Consider the following 13,091-nt stretch of genomic DNA (forward strand, 5'->3'; position numbering starts at 1 on the left):
TCCGTCCCCATTGACTTACATTGTAAGTCAGGACGGATCAGTTTGGCTCTGCATCGTCAGGCGGACACCAAAATGCTGCAAGCAGCGTTTTGGTGTCCGCCTCCAGAGCTGAATGGAGGCGGAGCAGAGCCAAACTGATGCATTCTGAACGGATCCTTATCCATTCAGAATGCATTGGGGCTAAACTGATCAGTTTTGGGCCGCTTGTGAGAGCCTTGAAACTGATCTCACAGGCGGACCCAGAAACGGTAGTGTGAAAGTAGCCTTAGAAATGTGCATGATGTAAACTGTAGTGAAGGTAATCTTTTTACCAGTGACTGTATCTGAGTTATCCCCTCCCCTCTGATTCTCAGCTGTGTCATGTGACCAGCACTCTGACTCTCCAACTGACTCAGGACAGGAAGCCAGTTACTTCTCTATTCATTCCTATGAGATTGAGTCTCCCATAGGAATACATAGAGAAAGTGACTTCCTGTCCACACATAAGATGCTGTGTCAGTTGGAGAGTCTGATTGCTGGTCACAAGACACAGATGAGAAGCATAAGGGAGGTATAACTTACAAATATAGCCACTGGTAAGAAGATTACATCATGTACCTTTCTAGCAGGTCAGAGAATAACATTTTTTGCGTGAGTTATTTAATTATCAGTGAGGATGGCTGGGGGCCGAATGGGGCCCAATACTTGGCATCATAAAGAAGGAATATTAGATTACCGTGGGGGCTTAAGTGGTATATTTGAACTAGGTAGGACCCAATGAGGAAGATTTATCAAAACTGGTGTAAAGGAAAACCATATTACTTACCGGTAATTTCCTTTTCATGAATCCACCATGACGGCATACCAGGAGATGACCCGCCCCCAACCAGCTAGGGACAGGAAGATAAATTTGACCCTCTGGCTCCTTCTCAGTGTCTTTCTGAACCGACAGCCTGAAGAGTCTTTCCATTTTTTTTTTTTTCCTTCACACCAACACATACCTCCACCTATATGCTATCCTATACTTATATCTATACATTTTATTATTCTATAAATATACAGTATATGCCGTCATGGAAGATTCATGAAAAGGAAGTTACCGGTAAGTAATATGGTTCTTCCCTTTCATCCTCCATGACGGCATACTACGAGATGTAACAGATTAATTTGTTTAGGGAGGGACTATGGCCTGCAATACCTTCCTACCTGATTAGCCCTAAGCCCCAAGTATTCCGTTTTCCTAAAGGACTTTGTGGTCTCTAAGTAGTACAAGATAGCTCTACGTACGTCCAATTTGTGAAATTTCTCCTCTCAATCCAATTTTGGATTCAAAGAGAAAGAGGGAACAATAATCTCCTCCTGTCTGTCAAAATTAGATACAACTCTTGGAAGGAAAGAATTGTCCAATCTAAAAACAATCCTGTCTGGAAAGACCACGCAAAATGGTTCCACTATTTTTAGAGCCTGGATCTCACAAATTATAGAAAAAAAAAAGTCCCAATCCGTATGACAAAAATTGTGAAGTGGGTAAAGATCACAGTTCAGACCATGTGTTTTTGAGGGACCCGCGCGTTCCCTATTCAGGAGGTCAAACCTCTTCAATCTTGAGGCATCCAAGATTTCTGACACAGGCAAGTAAATCAGGTCCCCACTATCAGTACACTAGTCACCTGTGGGATAACAGAAAAGTCGCATATAGTGAAGCACTGCAGGTCACCAGGAAATTCCTTGTGTATATACTCACAAGTGCAGCTTGACATCTAGGCACATAGTATAGCTCCACGGCTCTCCTTTATCCACGTCTCTTCACCACTAGTGTTGAGCGAACTTGTGTTTTAAGTTCGGCGTCTAAAGTTCGAGTTCAGATTATCGAAGTATCCCGTTATGGATTCTAAATTCCGTTATGGTCTGTGGTAGTAGAATCCATAACGGGATACTTCGATAACCCAAACTTTAGACGCCGAACTTAAAACACAAGTTCGCTCAACACTATTCACCACCACTAAAACAAGGATTCCTCTAACGCTGGGTTCAGACCTGAGCGTTCTAAAAGGAGCGCTCTGTATGCGCAATTGTACCGGCGTTTGCAATCGCGCATACAGAGACAAGCGAACGTCCATTGTCGTGCGTTCCCGAAAATCTATGTACGGGAACGCGCGACAAAGAAGCTCATGTACTTCTTGGGGCGTCGGGCGTTTTACAGCACGATCGTACGCGCTGTAAAACGCCCAGGTGAGAACCATTCCCATAGGGAATCATTGGTTTCTCCTTGTTGAGCGTTTTACAGCGCTGTAAAACGCTCAGGTCTGAACCCAGCCTAATAGTGAAGCACCGCTAGCAAGTGGTTATATAAAAAGCATTTATTATACTCAAACATATGGTAAAACAAAGCAGTCAAGGCCGTCTTTTTCAAATCTGTTTAGAGGAATCCTTGTTTTAGTGGTGGTGAAGAGACGTGGATAAAAGGAGAGCCGTGGAGCTATACTATGTGCCTATATATATCAAGCTGCGCTTGTGAGTATATACACACACACAAGGAATTTCCTGTTGACCTGCAGTGCTTCACTATATGCGACTTTTCTGTTATCCCACAGGTGCCTTAGTGACTGATAGTGGGGACCTGATTTACTTGCCTGTGTCAGAAATCTTAGATGCCTCAAGATTGAAGAGGTTTGACCTCCAGAATAGGGAACGCGCTGGTCCCTCAAAAACGCATAGATCTCACGTAGGGCTCATGCACACGACCATATGCCCTCCGAGACATACTATCCGTGAGCGGGCCATATGTTCCGGAATGGCATACATTGTGCGCACAGCATCATAGGTTACTATGATACTGTGTGCATTGGGGCTGCCCGCGGGACTATTGTGCCGCATTCATATCCCGCACTTATAATATCATATTAGTGCAGGACAGAAGTCCCGCAGGCGGCCCGATGTATGCCGCTCCGGGACATATGACCCGCTCACGGACCATATGTCTCGGAGGGCATACGGTTGTGTGCACGAGTCCTTACTCTATGTGCTGTAGGTAATTGCTACTAAAATAGGGCTTTTAGGGAAATATTTTAGTGCGCCCTCCAAAAGGGGAATTCGTCAGACCTGACAGAACTAAATTAAAGATCCCAGGGAGGAACAAAAGGTCTTAAGAAGGGTCTTAATCTATCGGCCCCTTTCAAAAATCGGATATGGTCCGCAATTTTTTCATCAAACACTGAACTCAATGCTGATACATGTACCCTGTAGGGTATTTGGACACAACCCTTTCTCAAATCCTGTTTGCAAAAATCCCCAAATTGCCTGGATGGAAAATCTCTGAGAAGAGTTCCCCGACTGACTACACCAACCACAGGATCTTTTCCAGATTGTAGAGTAAATCTTAGAAGTAACTTCCTTCCTGCTGGCTGCCATAGTGTCAATTATGGCGATCGATAAACCCTTGGACTTTAAGGTTACCCTCTAAGGTTCCAAGCTGCCAGATGTAGTCTTTTCACTTTGGGATGATGGACTGGCCCCTGTGACAATAGATCTTGACTCTAGGGAAGAACCCACGGGCTCTGGATTGACAAGAGCTTCAGCAGAGGGAACCATCGCTTTTTCGGCCACAGGGGGGCTATTAAAATCACATGGGCCTTGTCTATGAGGATCTTTTTTAGCACCCTGGAAATTAACTGAAAGGGGGGGGGGAGGCATACGCCAGCTGAAAGTCCCATTTTTGTGACAGTGAGTCTACTCCTATATTCCCATCAAAGGGGTTTAGGGAGAAGGATTTTTTTAGCGTTTTCTGCTGAGGCAAAACAGATCCACTAGGTGAGTACCCCATAAATTCTGTAATCTAAAAAAACACTTCCTTTTTTAGGTTCCATGAATTTCTGCTTAAGAAGTCCACCTTTGTATTTAGTGACTATTAGGTGTACTGCCGATAGGGATCTTAAGTGAACATCTGCCCATGAAAATATTTTTTCTGTCACTAGACTCAGACCTACACTTGTACCCCCTTATGGTTTCTGTAGGCAACTACCGTCGTGTTGTCCGTCCTTACTTGAATATCCTTTCCTTCTATGTAATAAGACCATGCCTTTATAGCTTCCCAGACTGCAGACAATTCTCTCTGATTTGAAGAGAGATCTCTGATCCTCAGACCAATGTTCTTGGAAAGATAGATGAGAGCAATGCGTTCCCCACCCCCAAAGGCTCGCGTCTGTGGTAATAACTTGCAGATGTTGGGGATTTTAAGAAACTCCCCTCATCAGATGGTCTGGATCTTTCCACCACTGTAAGGACTGATTCAGGTTTAAGGGAATCTGGAATGTCTCCTCTAATGTGTCCCGATTTCTGTCCCAACTCTCGAATATCCATTGTTGGAGTGTCTGAGTGTGGAACTGGGCCCATTTTACTGCTGGGATGCTTCATAGCCTCTCAGATTGTGCATACTGACTTTTTTGCTTATCCCTATCACTTTTGGGGTTAAAAGAAAAGTCTTCTGAAGGATTGAGTCTAGACGGACTCCTAAAAATATTAAACTCTGGGATGGACAGGGGTTTGATTATTTTCCAGTTTATTACCCAGCCTGTCTGATATAGTGTCTGACAGGTTATGAACAGATTGTTTTTCAGGACTGCTTGAGCCTTTTCACATACCAGAATATGGTAATACGCATCTTTTAGATCTATTGATGCCAAGAAATCTCCTTCCTTTAATAGATTTATGGTGGATTTTATGGTGTCCATTTTGAACTTGTCGTATTTTATTAATTTGTTTGGGCTCTTTAAAGGGGTTGTCCAGGCTCAGAGCTGAACCCGAACATACCCTTATTTTCACCCAAGCAGCCCCCTGAGGCTAGCATCGGAGCATCTCATGCTCCGATGCGCTCCCTTGTCCTGTGCTAAATCGTGCAGGGCACAGGCTCTTTTGTTTATTATAACACACTGTTGGAGAGAAAAATTTAATCTCCCTCATACCTGAAGCCTGGCGTCATTGTTTGGAAGATTCTGTATTTTTGGGATTAAACAAGAAACCTCCGTTTTTTTTTCTTTCTTCCTCTGCACCACTGTCCTATTCTATTGGATCTTTTGGCCTGGAAGGAACTACCTTTTTTGACCCTCCGAAAGGGAAATTTTCTTTTATTTGTATCTTTAGGAAATGATTTTTTATACTCCTAAGCCTTCTCCAAAATATTTTCTCAAGTTTCCGTGAAAGGGCAAACTACACAGTTTTATCTTGGAACTGATGTCACCCGTCCAAGATTTCAACCAAAGCGCCCTTCTGGCCACTACTGCTAGACCCAAGGTTCTTGCTGCTATTCTGACTGATTCTGCAGTGGAATCAGACAGAAAGTCCACCGCTTTTACTAAGAGGGGAAAGGAATCTTTTAGGGAGTCATAAGTGGCCTCTTCTTTCAGAAGCGATTCCAACTGTGATAATCATTTAATATTATTTTTTTTAGGGTTCTAGAAACGGACGTGGCAGCTAGATTTGGTTTGAATAAAGCTGCTGTGGCCTCCCAGGTTTTCTTTAGACTTGAATCGGCTTTCTTGTCCATGGCATCTTTTAGAGACCCCATGTCCTCAAAAGGAAGGGCATTTGCCCCTTTGACTAATTTTGATAAGGAAACATCTACCTTTGAACAAGAAGAAAACAACGCCTCATCTTCATCACTAAATGGAAGGTGACTTTTTTATCGTTTTTTGGAACAAATAACTTCCTATCTAGAGGACTCCACTCTCTTTTAATTAGTTCCTGCATATTTTTGTGAACTGGAAAAAAAAAAAAACTGTCTTTTGTTCTAGACCACTAAACATTTGATCTTGAACGGATCTCTGGACCTTTTCGTCTAAGAGATCCATGGTCGCCCTGACAGCCTTAATTCCTTTGTATCCTCAGAGGAGAACAAAAACCTTTTAAATTCTGAATCAGACCCAGACGAATCAAAGGAGACAAGATCCTCTTAATCAGACTCTTGATCTGACTGAAGACTATGAACTAGAGTAATTTATTTTTGGTTCCCTATGTTTTGACGTAGATGCACCAAGGGGATGTATAGGATTTTCAGACAGGGCTGCCCGCATTTCTTTCCGGAGTACATCTCTTAATTCCTCTCTAATAGACGGAACCAAATCTTTTGGCATATTTGAAGTACATTTCCTGCAGTTTTTTAGTATATGAATCAGGTAATTTTACTGAACATAACACATTTCTTAGTTTTTTTACTAGGCTTCGCTCTCTGAGCCCCATCCTTATCACTGCATACAGGAAGAGAAGGAGACAGAGGTACAAGAAAATATGGGTAGATTTATCAAAACTGGTATAAAGTAGAACTGGCTTAGATGCTCATAGCAACCAATCAGATGCCACCTTTCTTTTTTCATACCACCTTTGGAGGACGAAAGGTAGAATCTGATTGGTTGCTTTGGGCAACCAAGCCAGGGGTTAGCATAAGTAAAATTATACAGCATTCTCCCCAAGAGACTTTCAGTAACTTACAATAGTTGGCCTCTAGGAGGTCTCCATTTAGACACCCTTAGAGTGCAGTACCTCTTGGTACACACATGGACCGCACCTGACTTCCGGAGAAGTCATTGCAAGCGCCGAAATTATCGGGCTGCGATGCGGAGCTTGAACATGACCGGAGGGACTCCTTAAGTGTACAGTCCGCACATGGACCTCCACGCCCGATGTGCAGAGCGGAAGGTAAGGAGCAGGAATATTAATGGTTATCAGCGCCTCAAATACCCAACTAGGGCACAGGTGCTGCCTGATTCCCTCATGTGGAAGGCATTTTTCTTCTTCTTATCCACCTCTGCCTGCCTCAAACAGAACGCGGCCTCACCACAAATGCCATGAGGATAATCCGTCTCCACCTGCAGGGAGAGGAAGACACTGAGGAGGAGGATCAAATTTATCTTCCTGTCCCTACCTGGTTGGAGGCGGGTCATCTCTCATAGTATGCCGTCATGGAGGATGTAAGGGAAAAACTGGCTTAGTTGCCCAAAGCAACCAATCAGACTACCTTTCGTCCTCCAAAGGTGGTCTGAAAAAAGAAAGGTGGCATCTGATTGGTTGCTATGAGCATCTAAGCCAGTTCTACTTTATATCAGTTTTGATAAATCTACCCATGTTTTTTTTAACTAAACCCATGGACTGAGTCTAACTAAAGACATGTATAGCAAGTCTTATTTTCCAGTGTGCAATGGCCGATACAACTGACAGATGAGAACTGTGAACGGGGATCATTTAGGCTGGCAGACACTAGGAGCATTCAGTTTCATGGATGTTACGCCTATCAGTCGGGTGCGGCTGGCTTGGCAGTGGAAGTCATGTCCTAGGACAGGCTTGTGTATACACAAACAACCCAGGGTTTCCCTGATTCTGTGAAGGCCCCTTTACACTGCTCCCTTAAGCAAACTATTGTCCTTCCCAACCATCACCTGCTCGTCAGTGAAGACCACTTTATTTACATGCAGCAATCCCCTCCACAGTATGAGCAAGGAGCGATCACTAATGCAGTTGCTCAACCCCAGTGGATTACTGTTAAAGATTTAAATGTTGATTTGTTGTCTAATCACTCTTTCGATAATGTGTTCTCGTTATACTTGCGCACTATGTATCCCTAATTATCATCATCATCTATGGGCAGCAGTTTGTTAAAACTAGCAGTTTTAGTTGCCTGGGTGATGGGCTGGTCCCACCCCCTGGTCAATGAGTCTTTGCTGAGCAGGCCTAGAGGAAAGACGTGTACCTGACAGCTCCTGAATAGAGTTCGGGGTTTAAGTGAATTACTCACAGAATCCATCACGTAATTCAATGCCGGCATGCCGCATAATACAAGTGTATGGCCAGCCCCGAAGATTCGTTTCTGCTGGCCATACACTTGTATAATGACGGCATGCAAAACGGACTGCCTCTAAAGGCATTCTGTTTGGCACGCCGGCATTGAATTACGTGATGGATTTCATGAGAACAGAATCCATTACATGATTCACTTAAACCCCGAACCCAAATTCAAACCTGCCAAAAGGCAAGTTCGCTCAACTCTACTCCTGGAAATTAGCCCTAAGCAAAGGCCTGGTCCAGGGAACCTTCACCTCTGGGAGTGATAACTGTGCTCCTTTACTGCTGTGTTAAGGGTATATTGCTTTGGCGCCTTCCACACTTTGAGATGGACTGGCCATCCAGATCTGAGTTCTGAAACCCCCGACTGGGAATTGCAGAAAGTGTTAGTGGACACAACCGTTGTGGTGATCCGTTGTGCAAAATGAGGTTCCGTTGTTGTTTCCGTGTGTCTTCCTTATTTTTTGAGGACCACCAGACAAAGGAATGTTAAAAAAAAAGTCTAAGACAGGTTTGCCATACAAATGATAGGAATAAAACGGACGCGGATGACAATCTTGTGTGGTTTTTTTTGCAGTCCCATTGACTTGAATGGGTCCGTGAAAATAATAGGACAGGTTATATTTTTTGGACGGACTGGCACCACAGATCACGGAGATTGCAAAGTGTACTTAGAGACTCAAGGAGGACTACTACCATCATTGTTACTGCCCATACACAACTACTGGGAGGAGCTTACTCTGTAAAATACCAAGAAGTGTGCCTATTGCAGTTATAGGTGCTACAACTCCCATCATTTTCTCAGTAAAGTTAGAGGGCCAGATTTATCACGACTCTGACAGCTCACTCCACTTTCACATATGGCTAAAGTCAGTTTTAGCCAAGTCAGATTTATGATCGGCCCTTTAAGACTGTAATAAATGTGGTTTGACGGTAGCAGTTTATCCGTCAGTAAGCAGCTTTACAAAAGTCGCACATCTTTACGAAAAAGTCGCACGTTCTATTAAAAAGTCTCATAAGATAAGCATGGTCCTCACTGGAGTGAAATTGCGACTTTTTAAATAGTCCCAATAGTAAATCTGTCTAGAGATTCATTTACATAAGAAAACACGCCCACTTTCAGAAAACTGGAGTGCATAGGCAGTTTTAGCGTTTGGGACTTTTTCACTCCATTATTCTGACCTGAGCTAATGATAAATCTGGCCCAGAGACTTTATATATTACAACCAGGTGGTCCTGGTCATTTACTCCACAATCCATTTTCCAACCCCTCTGTCTACCCTCCTGCCTTGCACCCATCTACCCAACATCAAGGGCACCCCAGGCACCACCATACAGGGGCCCCTAAACATCCAGGGTGTGACCCAAGAGAAGAAAGGGTGCAGCCTCCACTCACTGCATGCGTGGTGCCCCAGTGAGTGCAGGTGCCACTGTGGGGACTACAGCCATCCTCATTGCCACCGCCACCACACGTCCCCTCTGCAGCCCAGAGCGCTGCATAGACATGTGTTTACTTATGGCCAAGGAGGATGAGGAGCACTGGTTGGATTGTGATGTCATAATAGCCATATGATGTCACAAATGCGAGGTTGTTTACTCACTCATTACTAGTGTTTTACATCCTTAGGGCTCGTTCACATGACCGTGTGAAGCCCATGCCAGTGTTGCGGTCCACAATGCACGGGCACCGACTGTGGCCCAGCCACATGGGGATCATGGACCCATTCACTTGAATGGGTCTGCGATCCCTCCGTTCCGCAAAAATATATACCATGTTCTATCTTTTAGCAGTGCAGAGGCACAAAACTGACCCCCAGGAAGCACTCTGTAGTGCTTCCGTTGTGTTCCGTTCCGCATCTCCGGACCCATCCGTGATGCAGAATGCACACAGAACGGTGCCCGTGTATTGCGGATCCGCAAAACACCAATGGGCAGCACACGTTCTTCTGAACAAGCCCTTAGGCTGGAAAATAGTCTAGAAACAGCGGAGTTGATAAGCGGAGCTGTAAATTGCTTTACAGTTACGGTACTACATGCTGGCATACTTGGAGGAGAATCTGCACCATTTTCACCAACATGTAAACTGAGCCATATTACATCACTATGGATGACTCTCAGTCGTACATGCCCGATCACATGTAAATGAGCAATCTAGGAGTGATATCTAGGTAAGGATGTGCTTCATTCATACCCCATCTAACCCTGGGCAACTGTTACATAGTCTGCCACTCCACTGGAACTGGGTCCCCACCGCACAGAAGAATATGTATGCCAGTGGATGGGACCTCCTCTTTCTGATCTCTACAACAGTAGATAGTGGTCACCACTGGCCAGTCACAAGGACATCAGAAGGATAGGACACACAATCTTTGGGATACCGTACCTGACATGTAAGGAAACTGCATATATAGCAACTCACAAATACCCCGCTATTGTGCCTGAGCAATGTATATATCTATATATAGAGCACTTCCCCTATACATCTGACACTAGTACACCACACCGACTCATCACATATACCGTACATCTCTGCACTAGATGAGCATGGGACTAGTTACCGTAAAGCAGGACACAGTACACTACACCGTATGCACTATATGGACAGTACAGGTATAGGACACATACACAGCACACTATCACTATATGGACAGTACCTATAGCACAGGTATAAGACACATACACAGCACACTATATGGACAGTACCTATCGTACAGGTATAGGACACAATCACTATATGGACAGTACCTATCGTACAGGATTAGGACACAGCCACGTGCTCTCTGCCTCTGTCGCCCACCACAGCTGGAGACTGAAAAGCCGCGCTGCGGGGCGCGTTACATAAACATACAGGGGCGGGGCTGCACGTGGGGCGTGGTCCTGTACACCAATCAGATAAGTAGGCTGCCTATAGATTTGCATAGCTTTGGGTACTTACATTCCTAGTAATGACGGCGTGTACAGCGCAGTGTGAATACTGGAGGCTGCAGTAGTGTAGCGCTGTGGTCTGTGACGTCTCCGCCTCACTGACCGGCCGCTTTCGCTCTAATGTGATGCGCCACCGGTACAGCGCCCTTATAAACGGCCGCAGACGGCTGTGAGGGTGATGAGCGCCAGTCTTCTATGGGCTGATCTGATTGGTTGAGCGGGCGTCCCTTTCTTCCCTCTTCCACGTGTGTATCCTGAAGCCTATGTTCCCCGAGTCTCATAGGCTTCTATGCACACACGTCTGATTTCGGCCCTGCGCCTTTCTTTTAGGGGGCATTCACATGCAGCATGTGTTAAAAAAAAAAAATGCACATCTGGGCATAACTATTCTGAGGGGGCACATGTGGACATAACTAGTGTGAAGGGGGCACAATGCTGGCGTAACTACTGTGTAGTGGCATAAAGGGGAAATAATTACTATGTGGAGGGGTGTGTAGTTCTGTTTTGGGCAGAGACGTGGTCTAGTATGGGAACATGAGCCGCAGCGTATTACTCGCCCGCACATATTGGGAGGTTTGCTAATAGCCTGGCAATTTAGTTATGGATTTGGGTGCGGATTTCACCCTTTGCTTTGCGACCATATTCACACACGGCAGATTTGTTACATACATTTCTGCCACTGAAAAGCAGCTCCATTCATGTGAATGAAGCCGTGTTGGTGGCAAGCTCCATTCATGTGAAGGAGGCCGTGTTGGTGGCAAGCTCCATTCATGTGAAGGAGGCCGTGTTGGTGGCAAGCTCCATTCATGTGAAGGAGGCCGTGTTGGTGGCAAGCTCCATTCATGTGAACGAGGCCGTGTTGGTGGCAAGCTCCATTCATGTGAAGGAGGCCGTGTTGGTGGCAAGCTCCATTCATGTGAACGAGGCCGTGTTGGTGGCAAGCTCCATTCATGTGAAGGAGGCCGTGTTGGTGGCAAGCTCCATTCACGTGAACGAGGCCGTGTTGGTGGCAAGCTCCATTCACGTGAAGGAGGCCGTGTTGGTGGCAAGCTCCATTCACGTGAAGGAGGCCGTGTTGGTGGCAAGCTCCATTCACGTGAACGAGGCTGTGTTGGTGGCAAGCTCCATTCACGTGAAGGAGGCCGTGTTGGTGGCAAGCTCCATTCGCGTGAACGAGGCCGTGTTGGTGGCAAGCTCCATTCATGTGAACGAGGCCGTGTTGGTGGCAAGCTCCATTCACGTGAAGGAGGCCGTGTTGGTGGCAAGCTCCATTCACGTGAACGAGGCCGTGTTGGTGGCAAGCTCCATTCACGTGAAGGAGGCCATGTTGGTGGCAAGCTCCATTCACGTGAACGAGGCCGTGTTGGTGGCAAGCTCCATTCACGTGAACGAGGCCGTGTTGGTGGCAAGCTCCATTCACGTGAACGAGGCCGTGTTGGTGGCAAGCTCCATTCATGTGAACGAGGCAGTGTTGGTGGCAAGCTCCATTCATGTGAACGAGGCCGTGTTGGTGGCAAGCTCCATTCATGTGAACGAGGCCGTGTTGGTGGCAAGCTCCATTCATGTGAACGAGGCCGTGTTGGTGGCAAGCTCCATTCATGTGAACGAGGCCGTGTTGGTGGCAAGCTCCATTCATGTGAACGAGGCCGTGTTGGTGGCAAGCTTCGTTCATGAGCCTACAGCAGGGCATTGTGGGAGTTGTAGTTTTACAACAGCTGGAGGGCCGCAGGTTGAGCATGCCTGATATAGAGCATCGCCTATTCTGTAATCAAGATGCAAATGGGGGGGGGGGGGCACTAGAATAATCCAGAGTGCTGGTCAATAGCCTATACAAACCATATAGTTCCACAAATACCAGAAAGACTATACAAACAGACTGCACATCCAAAAATTATTAAAATATAAATGAATCTTTATTCGGCACCACAACATTAAATACTGTATACAATAGAAGAAACGTTATGTGGGACTTTCACACTAGTCCACAATAAGGACAGCCATAGTAGTATAAATCCATACAGAGATTATAACATGACATCCAGTGAGAAACATGAAATAACAATACCCATGATGAAGCAATGGGAGCACAGGGTGGTGAGCACACAGTACCAGACCCAACTGTATCGCTAGTAAAAACAGCTTCCTCAGGGGAGTCAAGGGTGGTGAGCAAACAGTACTAGACCCAACTGTATCGCTGGTAGAAACAGCTTCCTCAGGGGAGTCCAGGGTGGTCAGCACACAGTACTAGACCCAACTGTATCGCTGGTAGAAACAGCTTCCTCAGGGGAGTCCAGGGTGGTGAGCACACAGTACTAGACCCAACCGTATCGCTGGTAAAAACAGCTTCCTCAGGGGTC

At 45.7% G+C, this 13,091-nt stretch overlaps 1 protein-coding gene across 2 annotated transcripts in view; it reads right to left on the reverse strand.

Annotated features, from left to right (window-relative positions):
• The window catches only part of LOC122934571 (glutathione S-transferase 3-like), a 40,240-nt gene extending 29,362 nt beyond the window's left edge, over nt 1-10,878 (reverse strand). Inside the window, exon 1 of one of the 2 annotated variants that reach the window (XM_044290142.1) lies at nt 10,745-10,878. The gene's annotated coding sequence lies outside the window, so the exon portion shown is untranslated. Of the gene's footprint in view, nt 1-10,554; nt 10,661-10,744 lie in introns of those variants that run through there. The other variant, XM_044290140.1, reaches the window with a different exon arrangement.
• Nucleotides 10,879-13,091: the final 2,213 nt, after the last annotated feature.

This window comes from Bufo gargarizans, chromosome 4 (genome assembly GCF_014858855.1).
Source record: "Bufo gargarizans isolate SCDJY-AF-19 chromosome 4, ASM1485885v1, whole genome shotgun sequence".
Taxonomy (NCBI): domain Eukaryota; kingdom Metazoa; phylum Chordata; class Amphibia; order Anura; family Bufonidae; genus Bufo; species Bufo gargarizans.